This window comes from Periplaneta americana, chromosome 1, assembly GCF_040183065.1.
Source record: "Periplaneta americana isolate PAMFEO1 chromosome 1, P.americana_PAMFEO1_priV1, whole genome shotgun sequence".
Lineage (NCBI taxonomy): Eukaryota > Metazoa > Arthropoda > Insecta > Blattodea > Blattidae > Periplaneta > Periplaneta americana.
In genome coordinates, this window is record NC_091117.1 from 127,625,825 (window position 1) to 127,648,825 (window position 23,001).

Below are 23,001 nucleotides of genomic sequence, written 5' to 3' on the forward strand. Positions count from 1 at the left end.
CTGTTAATTATTGTTTTTAAATATTTGCAAAAATTAAGTAAACTCTACAACACCACTAAAGTTACTGCATTTGTAATGCAAGTAACATTAAGGAAGCCGTGAAAAAATCAACAAGATTCCAGACTCATCATAGACTGGGGGAAAAAAAGACAGACGTATATCACGGCCTGCTGCAGTATAGTAAACACAGAAAACATTTTATAGGAACAATGTTGAAGATAGATATATTTGTTTTCCAAAGTTGCCGTCATTGAACAGAAACCAAGATGGAGATTTCATTGCAACTAATTAGAAATTCCTCTTTCAGGTATGTAATAAACGATCTTCGCACAAAATAATGTACGATACACGAGCGGCTCTACTAACATTTTATATTGGAATGTACAAAGTTTATTTAATAAGATTGATTATATTTCTGTTCTTATTAAGGAATACAATGTTCATATTTTATGTATTTCTGAACACTGGTTAAATCGTGAAGAACTGTCTTTAGTGAATATACCTGGTTTTGTTTTGGCTGACAGTTTTTGTAGACCTCTATCGAAACAACATGGTGGTTCTGCTATTTTTGTGCAAGAAAGTCTAAAATTTGATAGTGTAATTAATCGCTCATCGGTGATTAAATCTTACTTATTTGAAGTATGTTCTACGCACATTTCTGCTATGAACTTATTGTGTGTGGCTTTTTATAAAGTTCCTGATTGTAATAGAACTGATTTTAATATATTTTATAATAGTTTGAATGATCTTCTGGAATCAACTTTTAAAATTGATAAAAATATTAATATTGTATTAGCTGGGGATTTTAATATTGATTTTCTTTGCACTGATAATCAGGATGCTAAAGATATCATTAATTTATTTATAAGTTTTGGTGTTACACTTACTATTTTTGAACCAACTCGCCCTGGTAATAATGGAAATATAGGTACATGTATAGATAATGTTGTTACCAATGTTGATGATAATCTTTGTACAGCAGGTGTTGTTCCTACTATATTCTCTGATCATGAGGCGATATGCTTTAAAATAAATAGTACTTATAAAATTTTACCTGATAATACTATAATGTATCCAAATCCTATACGTGTTTTTAATGACTTGAGTATATCTTATTGTGTTTATTTACTTATGAATTTAAATTGGTTTAATATATATACATTGGATAATGTTAATGATAAAGTTAATTATTTTCTTTCAGTTTTTATTGATGTAATAAACAAAGCTTTTCCCTTTGTTGATAATACAATCGTGCCAAATACGAGGAAATATAATTATAATAAGTGGTATACTAATGAGCTCCATAATCTTAAACAGAGATGTCTTTTATTTTATGATTTATATGTTTATCAAGGTATTGATGAGTTTAAAGATATCTATTATGAAACGAAAAAATTATATAAAAGAAATTTAAGGTGTACAAAAATTAATTACTTTTCAAATTTAATTAATGCTTCTAATAATAAAACCAAAATGACTTGGTCAATTATTTCTAGTCTTACAAACAGCCAGTCTAAATCTAAAGTTTCTTCATCAGATATTGATGCTGACCAATTTAATAATTTTTTTATTGATAATGTTAATTTCATTGTTAATAACCTCACAAAAAATCACCATGCTCAAGATTTTTTAGTTAATAGAGTCAAACCTATTCAGACATTTGCTTTAAACATTTTGGTGTTGATGATATGTATGATGTTATTTTAGGTATGAACAATAGCCCTTGTCTTGATGTGTATGGCATTAATTCTAAAATATTGAAGATTGCTTCGGTATACATTATTGAGCCTCTTGCCCATATTTTTAATTGCTATATAAACTCTGGAGTTTTTCCTGATTCTTTTAAGTTTGTTAAGGTAATACCTATTTTTAAAAAAGGTTGTAGAAATGAGGTATCTAATTATAGACCTATAAGTATAATACCTACTTTGTCGAAGGTTTTTGAGATTTTGCTTAAGAAACAAATTTACAATTACTTTGAATCTAATTCTTTGTTCACCAACTGTCAATATGGTTTTAGGACTTCACATAGTACTGTGGAGGCTGTGGTGTCCTTTGTTAAACGTTGTTTTGTGGGTATTGAAAATGGTTATCATATTAGTAGTAGTTTTTATGATTTCTCAAAGGCTTTCGACACAGTTTCTCATGAAACTCTTTTACTTAAGCTTAAATATTATGGTTTTAATGGTCTTAGTGTAAAATTTTTAGCGTCTTATTTGAATGATAGGCATCAATCTGTTTTGGCAAATGGTAAAAGGTCACAGTATCAGGTATTAAAACATGGTGTGCCTCAAGGCTCAATTTTGGGACCTTTATTGTTTATTATTTATGTTAATGATCTTACCGACTATATTCGGGATGGATGTTCTGAGTCTTTCATGTTTGCTGATGATTTAGCAGTTAATACTATTCATAAAAATAGTGACATATTGTCTATGGAACTTGCTGATGTATCAAGTAGGGTTGTTGATTGGTGCAGTGCGAATAACCTTATGATTAATTCTAACAAAACTGTTAAATTAAACTTTGGTATTAATCGTCTTACTACTGTTAGTAATACTGCTGTTAGGTTTCTGGGCATCTTTCTTGAGCCTAGAATGGGATGGAAATCTCATGTTGACTATGTTGCTAAGAAATTAAGTAAAGGCCTATATATGTTAAGGTTGTTAAGGAATAATTTACCTAACAAGGTATTGTTTACAATATTCATAGCCATATACAAAGTCATTTAAATTATGGTATTATTCTTTGGGGTCACCATACTTCTGCTCAAGCGCTTTTCATATTACAAAAGAAACCTTTAAGATTAATTTATGGAGTACCAAATACGACTCATTGCAAACCTCTTTTTATAAGGTCACAAATCTTGACATTGCCGTCTATGTATGTATTGGCCTGTCTTCTTTACATTCGGAATAACATTAATAATTACATAGCATGTACTTCTGTTCATAAATATTCTACAAGAAATAATACAAATTTATATATTGACAAATGCAAATACAGTATTACTCAAAATAGTTTTCTATTCTTTGCTTTTAAATTATTTAATAGTTTACCTATTGATATAAGGAATCTTCCATTCCGAGTGTTTAGGACACGAATTAGGACTATATTATTGGCAAATCCATTGTATGATGTCGATGAGTTTTTTAATATTCATGTATATTAATTTGTATCCATTGTATGATATCATGTATTTTAAATTGTATATGACGATGCCATACATGTTCCACATGTTTTGCAAAATAATCTATCTATCCATCCATCCATCCATCCATCCATCCATCCACCTACCTACCTACCTACCTACCTACCTACCTACCTACCTACCTACCTACCTACCTACCTATCTATCTATCTATCTATCTATCTATCTATCTATCTATCTATCTATCTATCTATCTATCTATCTATCTATCTATCTATCTATCTATCTATCTATCTATCTATCTATCTATCTATCTATCTATCTAGTTTCCATGTTCTCGGAAATTAAAAAAGCTCAACTACGTTTCGCTTTTTCAATCTTTTCCTCAAACATGAAAACGTCAACATACCGCTCTTGTAACGCATATTACTATTCTGTACGATAGAGAAAGAGAGAGAGAACAATGGTAAAATTATTCAAAAGAAATTTCAATTGAACTTTTTCCGTTTCTAGTGAAAAATAATAAGATGAATGTTGATCTATAAGTCCCCTCATTGATGGGAGGGGCACGGGATGGAAATTGCCCTCGCACGTGGGCCGCTTGGGTGGGCCCATTGTAGTACTCGGTACTACTCTAAAGCCCCCCCCCCGCGCTACAGATTCCCTTGCGAGCCACATCCGAACTTCTCTACAGCCAACAGAATCCCTTCACCTTTCCTCGTAAGCAACATCGCGGTCCCTCAAACACTGTCCCACGAACTACCATGAGTCAGAGAAGAGTCAACAGTACAAAGCACTAACCCCAGCAACCAATGAACACATGCCACGACATCCAAATTCTGTGGCGGCCCGCATCGGAGCAAGCCTGAAATAGGCCTATGAAAAAGAAACGGAGATGTTGATGAAAGAGGAGAAGTGTAATTATGATGGCAAAATGAGTCCGAGGGCCAACGCCGAAAGTTACTCAGCAATTCTGTTCAGGATTAACCTTGGTAGAAGTCGGCCCTCCGAAGCTGCTGGTTCTCTCGACCGACCTCCGTGGTTTGTATTCATGAGATGATGGATAGCTTCTGCAACGGAACCAGGGGCAGACCTCGGGGGAGGACTTCCGCTTTGGACCGTTAAGGGAGCCTTTGGGGGGGGGGGTTGCCGAAGCAGGAGTGGTACATGGACTCTGTTGGCTGTAGGGACCGGACGTTAAGGGGGTCAAGTGGTTAGGTGGGTGCGCGTAGAGGATCGGTGGGCACGCAACTCATCCCATATACGGGGTGTGTATAATAGACCTCAGGTCGTAGTGCGTGGGATGTTCTCTTCCTCCCTCCTAAAAAGAAAAAATAACATCGGTAGAAACCTCAACCAGGTAATTTGTCTCAACTAGGATTTCAAACCGGTCCGCTCGTTTCACCGTAAGACATGCTAACCTTTTACTCCACAGAGGTGAACCAGATGAATGTTGATGCACCCTTGGCACATTCGTGAATATTTCCACCAACAAGGGAAAACGCTCGATCCAAACCACCCTCTGCATATTAGAATGGGCTATGTCCTGATTTGGTCGAACTACTGTAATTCATGATCATTAGTCATGACAATACTAGTACAAAATCAACACCAGGTGTCCTCTTGAACGAAATGCAATGAAAGCCTGGTCTTGCATTGTCGTAATAAGCTCTGTAATATGCGTACTAAAAATAGATTCTGCGAAACATTAACGTACGCCACTAAGTAAGCAGCACTTCCTCGTGCTCTCAAATATCAAGAACGTGCTTGCTTCAAATGGTAACAACGTATTGTTTTCACTAACGCAATCTTGCCGGAAGAAGTGTGTGCTCTGCAACTTCTTAAATGACATAGAAACACGATCCTAATTGCATATAAGCTCAATAGATGACCATGGCGAGCAAGTGATAAGTGCACTGGGTGCCAGTAATGCTACACTAGTTGACATTCCTGCACGAATGAAGAGTCGGTGCAATTTAAATTATGTAGGCTTACGTCTTTTTTTTTTCACATTTCTCAATCTTATCCCTTGCCGCCATAATTGACCCCAACAACGTTATATCGAGAGTCCACATTCCGTCATTCCAAGAGGATTTTCGCCGAGTTTTCAACACAGTTTTCTGATGCTTCAGTTATATAGCTACTGTAAAGAGATAAGAAGCAGACCTGTCTGTGAGTCTTCCGTGTCGCTCTCTTTCGATAAGTTAGCTCCAGTAACTTATTTTAATCTTACGAAAATTCTTAAATAACGTTCATAAAGAGCTATAAATATTTCAATTCAAATGTCCAAGACCGAACTTCCTGAAACAAAGATTCGTGTTTAGGTTTAGCTTAGAAGGTTATTTTACGACTCTTTATCAACATCTCAAGTTACTTAGCGTCTGAATGATATGAAGGTGATAATGACGGTGAAATGAATCCGGGGTCCAGCACCGAACGTTACCCAGCATTTGCTCATATTATGTTGAGGGAAACCCCGGAAAAAACTCAACCAGATAATTTGTCCCGACCGGGAATCGAACTCGGACCACCTGGTTTAGCGGCCAGACGCGCTAACCGTTATTCCACAGGTGTGGACTTTTCTCATGAACTACCGGCATAAGAAACAATTAATTAATCTATAATACAGATATAGAATCCTCTTATTCAGGTTCTGGCTGATAGGTAGGGCCTACATCTAGTATCAGGCAGTGCATCTCACTTGACGATATGTGTCAGAGGAAGAATAATTGTTGTATGCATCTGAAATCTCATTAGTGTAATAGGTAGCTAGCTAATCGGCGATGTATGCAATGAAGGAGGAAAGGAATTGGCTACCCTACCCCATTATACCCTGCCCTAGTTGTCTCATAAGTGGTGCCTTCTTGGTTCCACTTGTGGGGTCCAGACCTGTTTTCGGTCAGTTGACTAACAATAACAACAATAACAACAGATATAGAATATACTCGTACTGTTTTTCTGGTGTCTCGCATGCAGAGGCTATTATTGCCTATAGTTCAGAAGTAAGCCTATTCTCACTCGTCCTATAGTCCATTCACTGTCAAAAGTAACTAGAAACACACTTCCAAGTGCTTTACTTTTCCCGGGAAACTCATATGCGGATTTCTAGTCCAGGTGCGGCCCGTGAAGCTTTATGTGATTGTCCAGATGCGACCCGGGAATACCCGAGTTATGGTAATGAATACAAACAATATTTTCCTTCCCATTTTGCAACTTTAAGGCTGCCTGTAACAGTAAGTAAAAATGCATTACTAGATATGAGTGTAGCTGTCGATACTTCGTATGTAGAATACTGTATTATTGGCTATGTAAACTTTGTTACAGGTATTTATGGTTAAAAATACTCTTTTTAAAGCTACGGTCTGAAGATTCTTGTTATAGTGAAACTTGTGATCGTCCTTCACGATTAAATCGATTTTGACTTCTCATCAAAGCCATGTTCTCCATGGCATGTACGACCGACACTACCACGAACAACGTTATATCGAGAGCGTGTTCTGCCAATCTGCACCACATGAAATGGACATATCCATAAACTTCTCTATACCTGTAAACAGAGAGTAGATTGAAGTTATTAAAAATGCCACCCTTTTGAATAAAAATTACTACTTAGCGGCCGGATAGCTCAGTTGGTAGAGCAACTGGCTACGGACTGGAAGGTCCGGGGTTAGATCCCGAGTGATGACGGGATTTTCTCGTTGCCAAACTTCCAGAACGGCCCCGAGGTTCACTCAGCCTCCTATAAAATTGAGTACCGGGTCTTTCCCGGGGGTAAAAGGCGGTCGGAGCGTGGTGCCGACCACGCCACCTCATTCTAGTGCCGAGGTCATGGAAAGCATGGAGCTCTACCTCCATGTCCCCAAAGTGCCTTCATGGTATGTGACGGGGATACCTTTTTACCTTCACTTACGGCAAAATACGGACCAAACAAAGTTAAAATATGTATATATTATTTACGAGTTACGTCATGAGCACAGTTAATTGCTAAAATATAGGTCTGGCCGCACATGGACCATGTAATAAAATATCCCAGGCCGCACTTGGACATGTTTGTTTCGTCAACTTTTCGTCTGGGCCGCATCTGGACGATCTTCTTACTTTTAATATTTTTCTATAGGTTGGCGAAATAGGTAGCTATATTACGTTCGTTTTTAAATTTTGACAAGGTTTAGGCGTAAATGCAAAGATTCATTGGTTAAACACAAGTAGTCCTAGAGGCCTTAATACATATCCTTATAAATTTGGGCATTCGTGTTTTGCAGTTTAATTTCATGTTGTTTATAGAATTTGTATTCTTTAATCATGCTCATCACTCACCAGTATGGCCGATGGTGGTGGTGGTGGTGGTGGTGGTGGTGGTGGTGGTGGTGGTGGTGGTGGTGGTGATATCAGTCTTACTAGGGTGATAACTTCTTTGATAAATAAGGAAGATACCACATCTCAATTCACCTATTCACGAGCATTTGATTACGATAGTCTGTAGTTTGTATTATATTCTCTGAACGCTGATTCACAATAAACCGGGAACGGAAAAGACAAGGAAATATTGTTAAAATAAATTTATTTAAATGTGATAATTCACAATTAACTATTGTGAATGCTTATATTTAAATACATTTATTTTATCATTATTTCCGTTCTCATTCTCGTTTCCATTCCCCGTTTATTGTGAACCATTTTAAGAAATTGCGGTACAAATTAATAGTAGAAAAATTTTATTTATTTTGTGTACACAAGACACGTTATTATTTATATTAACTCGTGCCTTCTCTCTCTGTCCCTCACTATCAATGGAGTGACAACAGGGTACGTCTGGATGTACAGTGTACGTTATTAGTCGAAACGAGATGTCTTTAAATTGCGACTCTGTATAAATTAATTTTGCGGTGAAAGAACTTTTTTCTACACCGCCACTGACCCTACATACTCAACACACGGGCTGTTCTCGGAACTAGTGGGTTTGTTTTCAGTTGTGCGCTGAGTGGGCGGTGTTGTACCAGTGTTGTTTGCACAAGGAACAGTCTACTAGGCGTGCCGACACCTTGATCACGAACTGCATAGCCAGGAGACATTTCTAAGAACTTATTACGGGAAACCGAGATGCTGTACCGTCTCCTAGCACAGACGGGCTAATGAGTGACAGATTACCAGGTCTTTAGCGAAGTTGTGTCGTACAGACGTTCTGCTAAGGACCCCACAACGCTCGAAGAGTTTTGGCGGTATAAGGAAAGCATGCTAACATTGGGATTTGAATATTTCAACTAAATACAGTTTGTAGACCTAAATGTAGGCCTTGAAAACTTCGGCGACGCCAGCATCTTTACCTAGGGGAGGGAGCGCATTCGGGAAGACAAATCTTACTCAAACTTCTTAATCCTTCTTCTTAGCCGGAAGACTTATACCACTATTGCACGAAAATGTCTAACTCAGGCAGGGGTTTGTATACCTACATAATCGTGTAAATTCGTGTGGGATTCGTTAGCCGAGCGATTTAAGGCGCACAAGATATGTCCAGCCAGCATAACGTGCCTAAGACCGCAGATTCGCGTCCCGGCCACTGCAGTCAATTGAGTCTGTGGTAAAGGATGGGAAGGGCCCATGTAAAAGAATCGGTTTAACTGTACGTTAGCGAGGTTTCAGTTGACTGCAGTTGAAATGATTTTGCTCCTTTAAAAAAAATTACAAAATGAAATTACAAAAATAATTGTTTTAATCTAGTGCAATGTCCTTAATGTTACATAAAATTAAAGAATATCAATGTATTTTTTATATAACATACAATTTATAAAATATTATATGACCATAATAATAGCCGGCTACTATAATGGACGCACAGTTTTTAAGAGTTAAGGCCCATTCACAATGAAAATTAAACATAACCGTAACATAAACACAGAAGTTTGCGCCCAGGCTACTAAATTGGATCTTTCACAATGATTCACATAAACATTGACAAACTCTATGTTTGCAAACTCCAAACTTTCATGCTTATGCTTATGTGATTTGGAAACAGTACACAATCGTGGAGCGCTGAAGTATACGACAGAATATGAGGAAATGGCGTCGTTGTTATGTTTCCATGGTTACCAAGTATGTTTGCTGTTATGTTTATGTTCCCATCGTGAATGATGATATGATTTCTTGATTTTACCGTAACGTTTACATTCTTAAGTTAACGCTTACGTTATGTTTAATTTTCATTGTGAATGAGCCTTTAATCTAAAACGGACACGAGTTTGTATGGGTTCATGGTGCTGAAGAAGCGACGTTGCACAAAATCGAATCTCTCCACTGCTAGCCGAAGTAAACGACACAATTTTAAAATTCGAGAGAGATATGGAAGGATATGTAAATCCGCGGTCCATTTCATCTAGGTGTTATCCCGATATTCGTTTTAACGCCTTAGAAAAATCACCGCGAAACCACAGTGATGTCAATTTAGGAAACCGAGCCAATTGGCTCATTTATTTTGTCTCTAAAATGTTTGACTAAAAGAGGATACATTATTGAGCGTCATCTTGAAATTTCAGTAGCAACCAGATTAAGGGGGTAATATAAAGATCTGACTATTAAAGAGATTGGCAGAGGACATGACGATTAAGACCATCAGTCACTGGTAGCACCATTCATAATGTTAGATGGCAGGCGAACCATGCACCCAGTCCAGTACTGTCAGTCTCCCCGGACTCAAGTAAGAGTGATGTCATGAAATTAGGGCATGAGAGAGATTAGGGATAGATGTGCTCAGGTGCTATCGCTGGATGTTGGATGCGGCAGTCCTTCTTATTTGTGCTTTACGACAGTGTAATTCTTACAGAAATAGATTAGCCCTGTTACTGGCCAAAGAAAATTATTCTAATAGTTAATACTGTTAATGATTAGAATACAATTAAATTTCCACTTCTTCATCACATACAGTATATGGGAAACAAACATAATAACAGTAAAACAATTGTTTTGTTCAATCAACTGTCTGAATAAGAATTTAAAATAGAAACATTTTAATCTATACACAGTGATAAGAAAATCCTTGAAGTAGGCTAATTGTTAGGAAACGTTGTGACCTAAATGTGAAGATGACCGTTGAGTATTTTGCATTGGAAGTGCTCTGAACCAAGTTAAAAGCGCACATTCAATGCAGAGCATCTCTGTAGAGTTGGAGAGGGCAGGAAGGTGGTCACGGATTCAAAGCTCTTACTCTGGCGCCACTCCTGCACAAGAGAGTAGATTCCAAATCATGTTTCTTAATAGGCGTAGAGGTCTTTTACTCACTGTGTCTGTATCTTGAATTTTGCCGCCTTTATTCATTGTCCCAGAAAAGTACTAAAATTTGTTTCTTGGTAGGTAAAATGTTACATAACCTCGTCTGTAGATACAGCTTATTGGAAGATGCTTTATTCCGGGGTACCAGTAATGATAGTAGTATCCTAACCACTTCCAGTTACGTGCGTTAGAAACAATTTGACACCTATTTATTAAGTAGTGAGCTTTAACGTGATTCATTCGGGGATAGAGAAAATACAGTATCCATAGCAGTTCATGGCCAGCCGTCAAGTGGAGATGAATCTATCAAAGTTGTGTCGCCGCTGAAATAAGCTGATATATTCACAGGTTTTATAGAAACTTAAATCGGTTACAAGGAAATTGACGTATTACTGAAATGTCTACTAAGAAGATGTGGTTTTTTCTGCAGACTTTACTGTACCACTTAATCTACAGCAGTGTGAAAGAACGGGACAAAAGGGTATGAACTGCCTTTGTAGTTTAAAAAATTAATTAAATAATAATTATTTATTTATTTATTTATTTTATTTATTTACTTATATTTAATGTGCTGTACAACAACCAGAGGCCAATTACAGTTCAGCACAAACAATATAACAAAAACATTAGCAATAATTTACAATAAAAGTACAAAGATATAATTAAATTATTGGCAATTAATTAAAATGATAATTACAAATGAAATAATGCAATCATAAATGAAGAATGGAACCATATAAAATAATATTACAAAGATATGCAAGATAATAAATATAGTATTATTTATAACTTGAGACAATGAATTAGTGGCAGCATTTACATCTGATAAATACTGTTCCAATCATAATTTTTCAGAATAGAATAGAAATCCACGCAATCGCCTTGAGAATAATTTAAGTAGGAACTATTATTGCAATAATAATAATAATAATAATAATAATAATAATAATAATAATAATAATAATAATAATAGTAATAATAATAATAATAATAATAATAATAATAATAATAATCTACCAAGGTTTAGAGTGTTTGTGTCAACAGATGGCATGTTCCGGCTTCAAATTATAGTTTTTAGATCCATCTTCTAACAAGTCGTTCTTGGCTTCGTCGTCCTCTGGATTTATACTTCAACACTCTGTGGGTATTCTACAATCATTTATTCTTTGAATATGTTCGTACCAATTCTTTCTACATTCTCCTGTTCTTTCAAACAACATGTCACTAACTTCAAGAATGTTATATATTTACTTATTTATTTAATAGATTTATTTCTGCTGCTCTTTCACTTATAGCAAAATATAAAAATAACAGAAATACCCGCATAATACATAATTAATAATGATGATGATGATAATAATAATAATAATAATAATAATAATAATAATAATAATAGTAGTAGTAGTAGTAGTAGTAGTAAATATAAAAACGACATAAAAACCATAATATATCATTAATAATAATATAATAATAATAATAATAATAATAATAATAATAATAATAATAATAATACCAAAATTAAGACAAGTTTATTTACATGAGTTATTCAGTGTCTATAGGCAAGCCTTGGAAGCATTAAAGATTTTATTAATATGTCCTACAGAATAATATCTGTAATATTGACAATTAATATTTGAGGAGAAAAATTCGCTCCGGCGCCGGGGATCGAACCCGGGTCCTTGGTTGTACGTACCAAGCGCTCAGACCACTGAGCTACGCCGGACTTGTTTGGCCGGGAGTCCGCAGTTAAGTGCACAGTAATCTGTACAGAAATATGCACTGCTAGCTATGAGATCATTAAAGATTTTATTGATGTGTCCTACAGAATAATATCTGTAATATTGACAATTAATATTTAAGGAGAAAAATTCACTCCGGCGCCCGGAGATCGAACCCGGGTCCATGGTTCAACGTACCAAGCTCTCTGACCACTGAGCTACGCCGAAATAAATCCACAGCACCGGATCGAACCTTCCTCCTTCAGTGTTTCCCTTTGTGGCCTGACTTTAAGTTAGGCATATATGTTGACGTACAGTTACCCTTAAAAAGAATGAGACGATTCTTGGTCGTCGGAAGTTAAAGTTCTACAGCGCGGTTCACTCGATATCGACGTAACGATACATACCATGACAAATAGTACAAGAATTGTTACAAGGACCACAACAAGGACAAGGACCAGAATAAGGATCACGAAGAAGACTGCCATTTAAGGCCAGGATTTCACAACATAGCTCGAGTCACAAAATATCATTGCTTCACTGTACCGAATGGTAAATGCCTGCTAAGGAATCTACATTCTGGACAGCTGCTGTCACTGTCTTGTCTCGGTAGCTCATATAGTAGCGTGTCGGTTCTACTGTATAACCGAAACGTCTCGTGTTCGATCCCGGGTAAAACTTTTTTTTATTGAGGTGTAATTAATTTGTTCAGAGTTCCTCGACTGTCTAATTTGTCGAAAAATATGGAATAATTTATGCCCAATTTCTGGGTCTTACAAGTGGGCTGAATCTCGTCAAAAAGATAAATCTTACTTGGAAGTTAAAAGTATTCTTCCTCAAACAAAAGTCATAAGAAACAAAAAGAGACCTGTTAACTTAAAATCTTGTCCACATGCCATCAGCTTCTATTACAGCTCTAAGTCGATCCGGCATGGATGTCACGAGATTGTGGAATAAGTTCTGATCCCCGGCGAGATCTTCCCAGGTGTCAACAACTTGATCCCACAATTCGTCTCGATTTCGAGGGCGTCGGTGGCATAGGTGGCTATCCTTCTCTTTTTCAATTCCGCCCATAAATTTTCGATGACATTCAAATCAGGTGACTTCGGAGGCCAATTAATGATTTCGATTTCGGGTCTCCTTTGAAACCATCTTTGAATGCTTGCAGCATAGTGCACGGGATGGTTATCCTGCTGGAACAGCAATGTTCCTTCGGGAAAACGTTCTCGGGCGGAGGGAAGGAATATATTTTCAAGAATGTGCTCGTAAGTTCCCGCATTAAACCGGCCATCGATGCGTTCTATAACGCCAGGTCCATCGTAAGACCCACCTCGCGTCTGTACTTCCAGGAACACCGACCAAACGGCCAGCAGATCTAGCCCCATATCCAGCCTCAACTAGAGCTATAACTCGCTGTCTCATGTCACGTAGGTTCGCCATTACGATGAGAAATGAGGGATGACGATAATACTTTAGTGTAGGCAATGACTAACGTGATATAGAATTATTGAAATAAGAGGCATCTTGCATAGTAAGAGTTAATAAATCAACCCTAAATTAAATATCTAAATAACAGGATATAACAGGAAGTCCAATTGTTGCGAAACTAATCAAATTAAATCTAAGCTGAAGTAGCACAGCCATTGATAAATGTTTTGTACACAGAATTAGACTGAATTCCTATTCGACAGAACCTATAATGAATGGCTTGTCTGAACATGATAAACAAATCCTAAGTGTTTCCAATGTCACTGAACAATTTCAAAATATTAATTTAAAAACTAAAAAAGGATCGTAAATGCTATATCTAATGATTATTTACATTTATGTCTACAAAATGAATCTTGGAAAAACATATATTATGATACTGGTACTACTGATATTAAGAGTAAATATATTGAATTTTTCACTTAATTTCATAATCACTTCAGTTGATGTTCTCCACTCAATGTTGTGAAAAAAATTCAAAAGTAAAAACATGTAGATAACGCAGGGACTTAAAAATCTCATGTATTAAAAAGAAGAATCTATATGTAATGAGTTGCAATGTAATGATCCTCATGTTCTTAAATACTGCAAGAAGTACAGTGTAATTCATCAAAAATTGTGAAAGAGGGAAATAGAATATATTTGAATAGAAAAGTACAAAATTCAGATAATGCAATTAAACCTATTCGGAATATTATTAAATTTAAACTTGTAGATATCCTAAGAAAGAAAATATTTTTTCATTAAAACCAATGATTATAAAGTAGGGGATCCCAAATCTATTGCAAATTCTTTTAACGTATTATAGTATATAGTACAGAAATATTATTGACAACTTAAACATTCAAGATTTTGCAAAAGATACTGCAATTGGTTACTTAACAGATGTATTTAATAATTATTATTAATATATGTAATTAGTCAATAACTGCAACAGTGCTTATACATTCAATCATAACATGAATAAAATTGAATGCAAACACGTAGATAAAATAGTTAAAATTAACTGCAGGGGTGAGAATGAAATAATCCAAAGCCATACTTTTAACAAAAATTGTTTTGTGCGAGTGCATTTCTTACACATATGAGAAAGCTATTAATAAAATATTGTAATAATTACTCAACAAATGACATAGCCTAAGGACTCTAAACCTTTGTAAAAGTTTGTCTATTATTATTATATATATTTTCTTTTAATTTCATTTTAATTGTTAGTTTTTAATATATATGCATTTACATTGTATATATGTGTGTGTATAAATGCATTCATTAGATTAACGTTTATAATATTACAACTTGTAATTTTGTATTGTTTGCGATCATTAACACTTAATCTCAGGACTTTGTAAAACTCTATTTCAACGTTACTTAGCTACTTCAACGTTATCTAGACAAAAAAAATCGTTGTGTAGACTAAGAATCGAACTCGCACCCTTCTACGCAACACGCAGAAGTCTTACCGTCTGAGCTATGGAAACTACATGAAAGCTTTCATTTCTGTGCGGAGTGTCGATCTAGTCACGAAGGTCCATTGTCGATTTAACTACACGATTTATGCATATATTTATCTTTTATTTACGTAATATTATCATATTTTTTGCAGTTTTTTAAGTGAATTTCGGAACGATGCTAGTAACAAACCAAATAGCCTGAATTTAAGTAACTAAATATTCGTTATCTTGTGTATCAGTGCTCTGGTCTCCGATCATGCGCAGTGTCTTACATCTGAGACTTAGGAATATTCAATCGTCTCATCCTTTTCCAGGGAAACTGTACGTTTAGTGTCAACTGCCATTATACTAGGAGAATAGGAATACGGCCGACTTGATGTTCCCTTCGTTTTTTTTGTATACGGCCTTGACAATAGTAATATTTTCTTGAAATTGGATAATTTCTCAATTCCACCACGAGGCGCTATCTGCCAAGCTCTGGTGTCCACAGAAGAAATACTCAATATGAATTAAAATAAATGATTAAAGAGTAATAATAACACTTATAAATAATAAATAAGAAAATAATAAGTATTATTATGTTTAGTTCTGTTAATTATGATAAAAGAGTGAGTTTAAAAGCAGGGAAGGTACCACACAGTAACCTGTTTAGTTTAAGTAACATGATGACAGAGGCGTAATTTGTAGTTCATTCGCTGAGTAGCACCCCTAGGCTAAACTGCGATGTTTCAAAGTAATCACTTGGGTAATTATTTACCATAACTTGTACTGAGTTTTATAATTTCACTCACTGCACTGATACATTCCACTTGATATTGCAGATTCAAGAATCATAGTTTCAAGATTTTGCGACTCAGTGGATTATAAGCCGCATTCTTCGAAGGAACAAGCTTTTCAGTTAAAGCTGCTGCAATGTTATCTAGAAACGGCCTAACAAATTTCACAGTAATGATATTAGCAAGTCCGTTTTGGCCGTCTTCATCACAAATTGGCATTGCAAGAGAGGGCATCTACACAGTAACGCTCAATTTCTGAACACACATTTTCTAATATATTCTTGTTTGGTATTCTCTTTCGATGATTAAGCAGCTGATCTAGAATCAATTTTGCATGAATACTGCCTTCATCGGCCTCTTTCCATACATTTTCTTGTTCTTTATGTAACGGATCTCTTTCAATTAGTTGGAGTTTTTCGGTTGTTTTCGTTATCTCATCCTGCTTCTCTTGTAACATCTGATTAAAAACCAATATTACTAAAAGATTTGCGTTTCTCGGGTGGAGGGAGATCAGTTTTAGTAACTGTTCGTCATGGCCTTCTGATATTTGTCACTTATACCTAGGATAATGAGGGATATTGTTGGCACAGCATTTGGTTTTACTAGTCTAAATTTCCATTATTAGAATAATCTTCTTCCCTGAAATGTAAACTACAAACGACTGAAGATGGGGAGTTGCTTTAGGAAGAAAGTCTCGGCGTGAAATCACTTTAAGCCATTTTCGCATCTTTCCCTTACTTACTTATGGCTTTTAAGGAACACGGAGGTTCATTGCCGCCCTTACATAAGCCCGCTATTGGTCCCTATCCTGTGCAAGATTAATCCAGTCCCAATCATCATATCCCACCGCCCTCAAATCCATTTTAATATTATCCTCCCATCTACGTCTCGGCCTCCCCAAAGGTCTTTTTCCCTCCGGCCTCCCAATTAACACTCTATATGCATATCTGAATTCGCCCATACATACTACATGCCCTGTCCATTTCAAACGTCTGGATTTAATGTTCCTAGTTACGTCCGGTGAAGAATACAATGCGTGCAGTTATGCGTTATGTAACTTCCTCCATTCTCCTCTAATTTCATCGCTCTTAGCCCAAATATTTTTCTAAGAACCTTATTCTGAAATACCCGTAATGTCTGTTCCTCTCTCAAAATGAGAGTCCAAGTTTCACAACCATACAGAACAACCGGTAATATAACTGTTTTTGTAAATTCTAACTTTCAGATTTTTTGACAGCAGACAAGATGACAAAAGCTTCTCAACCGAATAATAAGAGGCATTTCCATATTTATTCTGCGTTTAATTTCCTCCCGAATGTCATTTATATTTGTCACTGTTACTCCAAGATATTTGAATTTTTGTCCACACATGTGGAGTAACGGTTAGCGCGTCTATCCGCGAAACCAGGTGGCCCGGGTTCGATTCCCGGTCGGGGCAAGTTACCTGGTTGAGGTTTTTTCCGGGATTTTCCCTTAACCCAATATGAGCAAATGCTGGGTAACTTTCGGTGTTGGACCTTGGACTCACTTCACCGGCATTATCACCTTCATCTCATTCAGACGCAAAATAGCCTAAGATGTTGATAAAGCGTCGTAAAATAACCTACTAAAGTAAAATAAAATATTTGAATTTTTCCACCTCTTCGAAGTATACAACTCCAATATTATGGTCACGAAATATAATCATCTTTCCCTGTCACTCGGAAATTCGTGGAATGACATTGCTCCTTCACTCTTTTTTTCTATTCGAAGTACACAATAGTACACAACAATACGTCATTTTGAATCATATCACAATAAACTCACATACCAGTAGAAAGAAGCGCAATATTACGAATTATAATCGTACAAGAAACCATACACACATTCCTCAGTGAACTTGGGAGTCAGTGCCATCTGGCGGGAATTTCATATTTTCTCGATTACAGCTTTAACACAGGGATCAAAATGAATTGTCAAGGCCGGTAAAGGAGAAGCGAAGCGAGCACATCAAGTCGGCCGTGATAGGAAATATATTTATATTTTTTGCTCAAAATGTCTTCAGGAATAAGCTCCGTAAAGGACGGTAAATCCTCATGAATCACTCTGTATGTTGGAATAATTTTATTTCCTAATTACCGGCAACAGATTGAGTGACTGGTTGAAGTTACAAAAATAAGGGATATTTTTTCTATGATTCTGCACTTTCATTTATGTGATGATGATGATGATGATGATTATTATTATTATTATTATTATTATTATTATTATTATTATTATTATTATTATTATTATTATTATTCTAGCCAACTGTGTAACATTATAGACAATAATAGGATAGCACAAGGGTTACAATAATAACACAATATTAATGAAAATGATTATGATGATGATACTTCATAATTATAATAAATATTTATTTTACTCTTATACAAATTCTAATAGTTTTAGCCAAACACGTTTGCAGAGTTAATGCATCTGAAGACAAGGGAAAAAGATTTAGAATTAATGTTGTAGATAAGTTTGAGAATATTCTCATATCCTTCGTAAGAACACGAAAGCCAATTTTGTCATGAAATCTTCAAATGTTTTGTCACCATTAAAGACCTTGCATAAAGATAGGAATCAAGATCTTAGAAATCCATACGTACATTTTTGAGAAAAAAAATGGCCCGCCTAATTTTGTTCCAGACACAGCGCATTGCGCATGTGCAGTAATCAAGAGCGCCTGTGTGTACTTGTGGACAGTCGTACGAAACTTGTTGCCTACGTACAGATGGTTAACGCCGGCAACTCTTTGACACTGAAGCTATACATTCGCTTGTTATTCTTTTCACTTAAATCTTTCATAACATTCTTGGGCGATTATACACGCCCACACATTGTGATAACACCGCTCAGAGGTCAGAGCGTGTTTCTGTTTTCAGTATAATCGCCTTGTTAATCATTATTGTTGGCAATTAATATTTGAGGAAAAAAGTATATTACTGTTGATATAAGACATGGCACCGACGTATCAACTTAATTTATGGAAGAGCGATAAACAAAAACATCTGTGTGCTCGTGATGAAAAACATTGGTATAGTTGGCGCCAGGGATTTCGGCAGATGGATTTTGTTAATGTGAACTCGAGAGCGAGTTCCTCACCGCTGCAAGATCGGTTGTTATCTCTGTCGCAGTGGAATGGGTAGGACATAAGAGTAAACATGCACGCCCGAGTATTCTATTGGATCTGGACAGTCACCTTCAAAAAGTAAACAAATATTACAGTAGTCTACATGTGTCTTTGGTATTCCCAAGAAACAAGTTCGGTTAATTAAAATGTGTCTCAATGAAACTTACAACAGAGTCCGTATAGGCCAGTTTCTATCTGATGTTTTTCCAATTCACTGCGGGCTAAAGCAAGGAGATGCACTATCACCTTTACTTTTAAACTTTGCTCTAGAATATGACATTAGGAAAGTTTAGGATAACAGAGAGGGTTTGGAATTGAACGGGTTACATCAGCTTCTTGTCTATGCGGATGACGTGAATATGTTAGGAAAAACTCCACAAACGATTAGGGAAAACACGGAAATTATACTTGAAGCAAATAAAGCGATAGGTTTGGTAGTAAATCCCGAAAAGACAAAGTATATGATTATGTCTCGTGACATATTTCCATATAGGTATATATATATATATATATATATATATATATATATATATATATATATATATATATATATATGAAAATATGTTAATCTTTAGTCAAGTCCATAACGGTGGAGTAACGGTCAGCGCGTCTGGCCGCGAAACCAGGCGGCCCGGGTTCGAATCCCGGTCGGGGCAAGTTACCTGGTTGAGGTTTTTTCCGGGGTTTTCCCTCAACCCAATACGAGCAAATGCTGGGTAACTTTCTGTGCTGGACCCCAGACTCATTTCACCGGCATTATCATCTTCATATCATTCAGACGCTAGATGTTGGTACAGCGTCGTAAAATACACCAATAAAATAAAAAAAAATCCTTAGTCAATAGATAAGACTGAGTTTTACGAAATACGAACATTAAGGGATGGAAAATGGGAGGCAGTAATGATCAATATAATTATACCGATTTATTTTTTTAACCAGCAGACGTGCAGTCTTTAAATTTAAAACAAAAATTCACTCATAAAATTGGGTTAGACTATTCATCTCATCTCTCAGAATTGTTTCTAAAATGTATAAGGAAACTAAAAAAAATCAATTTCATGTAGGCTACTTCCTTCAAATAACTTCAGTTTTTTTTTTTTTTTTTTTTTCTTCCGAGCAGAGAGGAGAGAGAAAGGAGCCGACGATTTAAAAATTCACTAAACTATATTTAACTAGAGACGTAAAATTTAAAATGAAGGTTACTCTCTACAATATTGGTTAAACATTCTTAGATTTTTTAAATACCATATCCTAAGGTATTGATGAAAAGGCAGAAGGGAGTGAGAAATCTCATGTCATCCGATCTCGATGAAAGTCGATATCTGGGGATCTTTGCGATCACAGATTTCGAATAAGGTATTATTTAGTCCGACTTTGCCCCTAAAGTGGTGGAGTGGGACAAAAATGGGTGAAAAATTAAATTAGATATCTTAGGGGATTTCGAGACGAAAATTACGAATAATACAATTTGTGCGAATTCAATATGGCAGTTTCAGTACTATGAATTATATTTAAAAAAATTAAACATCGGTTACCGCAAATATACATAAACACAGGTAACACATGTACAGTATTTAAGGGGGTATGTATGTTCTATTCACAATGTGCGTGTAATATTCATTACAATCCTATTTATTACACCCTTATATAAATCTAACTTCCGCAGCATGCAATTTTACCCAATTAACCAAATTGTATTTTGATTATTAAGAAGAATCGTATTTTTATTAACTTGAATTGTCGAACCACCAGTAGAAGATCCCTAGATTATTACTGGACAAATCTTGTATATTGATCTGGTAAGGGTAGGATTATATATCTATGCGCAATGCAATGCTTTTTCCTTTTACTTAAGAATTAATTTAATTTAGAAAATGTAGGCGACATATTGTAAAATCATTGCGAACGGAAGTCATTTACATTTATTTAAGGTATTCTTTGAGTAGGACTGTACCGTGGTGTGTTTCATAATAAGGGTAATTGATACGAGCTGCTGTTATGAAAATATGAAAGACTCGGAATGTTATCACAGCTCATTCTCGCAGCTTACACAAACAATATTGGCTCGCCTACTGGAAATGTCATCGAGGTCATCTACCAAAATCGGTGCCTCCGACTTATATTCTTCGTCGTTTGTTCAGAAATATGTAAATGGCAGTGAAATTTGACTAGACAACTTGGAAATCTAGAGACAGGACAGTATTCACTTGTTTAATTTTGAAGTTACTAAGTTAAGTTTGACATGGTTTTTTCATATGTTGGTGACAGTGGCGTTCCTTTTGTGAATATTACAGTACATTGTATTGTTCTCGCCAAGCTTAGACGACCTCACTCACCACTCTACTGACTCGTGTCTTATCCAAAACATAATAAATCATACGGTGCATGCCTGTTAGTTATGCAGCGTTGTCACATTATGACTCTGAATTCTGCAATGCTTGGTAAAAGTGGCATAAGCCAGTTTCCACGAAAAGTTTTTATTAATTTATTGACAACTTACGGAAGATCTGCTCGCTTGGGAAAAGAGACGTAGGTATTTCTCCCATTAGAATAATTCATACAGAAGGAAATCAAATTGACATAAACCAGTGTGAAGACAGTTTTTTGTCTTCTCCTGTAAAATTAACATTTCTGACTTGAGCCACTTTTCCCGAGCACTACAGAATTAGCCCAGCCGCTGGGCTGAGGCAAGTACGATGCTTTTTTTTAACAGAGAAGTTACTAGTTATCTCTTGTGGCAAGATAAGCAATTGTATTCAATTAGAATTAGAGTCTGGCTGGGCGGAAGAGAAGGCCTACTGGCCTTAGCTCTGCCAGATTAAATAAATAAATAAATTATTATTATTATTAATTATTATAAGCTGACTTCTCTACTCGGCTGAGACCGTCTATGTTTGGCAATCCTGTTGTAAAGCAATTCAGTTATCGGACGCGGCCAACTGCATAATATAAACATCGAGAGCATGTTTATGTGACTTCTTTGACTTCTTTCCTCTGAGCTGGGATCGTCCAAGTTTGGCGAGTACAATACTGTAATGTTTTGTTTGTGGGCCATTTTGTGAGACCATAAAGTAGTGTTTTTAAAGAACTACTGTCAAAAAATAGCGCAAGGTCTTTTATACAGTGTGCTCTATTAATTTTATTATTATTTAAGTCATAGTTTAATTTAAGAGAAGAGTTTTCCTCAATACATTTATGACACAGATTCTATGCACAGTGCCGAGGTGGACAGATTTCAAAGCACAGGAATTCGACAATCAGATGAAGGGAGATAGACCTAGTATATGATCGAGCAGTGTGTTTACTGTGTGTTCAAACTCATTGCAAAATTGATCATTAACATTATTTATTTAAATATTTAAATATTTATCTATTTATTTATTTATTTATTTATTTATTGAAGAGTCCACTGCGAAAAAGGAGAACGTCCAATTTATTTCATTTTGCAGGAAATGAAATTTAAACTTTGACATTCCTCCTTTTTGTGTTTTATACCAATTCCTCAACACAATATAGATCTGGAGTTATCATCTTTCTTGCAGTGCAACAAAGTGTATTGTATTCTACTCCCTTTGATCTATAGTACTGAACATTCATCTCATTTTTCACAAATATGACATTCCCCCTTTTTGTATTGGACTCATGTATTTACTACATTGTCATACAGCAGTGAAGATACTTATTCAATAATTTATTTAAATAAAATAAAAAAACCAATTAAACTGTATACACTGACATTTTATAAATGGTAAACATGTTATGTTTTATTATCCACCTGCTAAAAACTTCATTCTCACAACTCCCTTTCTTTTTCCACACATTTTCTGAATACTGAACGTTGATTTTTATGTGAAGTCTATTGTCGATAATTAGCAAAAAAAAAAAAAAAAAAAAAAAAAAAAAAAAAAAAAAAAAAAAACACTTTTTTTTATAGCTGCCATGCTTTTCAAGCGTAAATTGTGCAATAAATAAATAAATATATATAGTTCTTTTTAATGCA

General features: G+C 35.6%; 1 long non-coding RNA gene and 1 other non-coding gene across 4 annotated transcripts in view; both read right to left on the reverse strand.

The window, feature by feature from the left end:
- The window catches only part of LOC138700628 (uncharacterized), a 901,578-nt gene that overhangs the window by 767,852 nt on the left and 110,725 nt on the right, over positions 1-23,001 (reverse strand). The window lies entirely within an intron of this gene.
- Positions 12,065-12,137, reverse strand: TRNAT-CGU (transfer RNA threonine (anticodon CGU)). Its single transcript has one exon. It is a non-coding gene; the product is annotated as a tRNA-Thr (tRNA).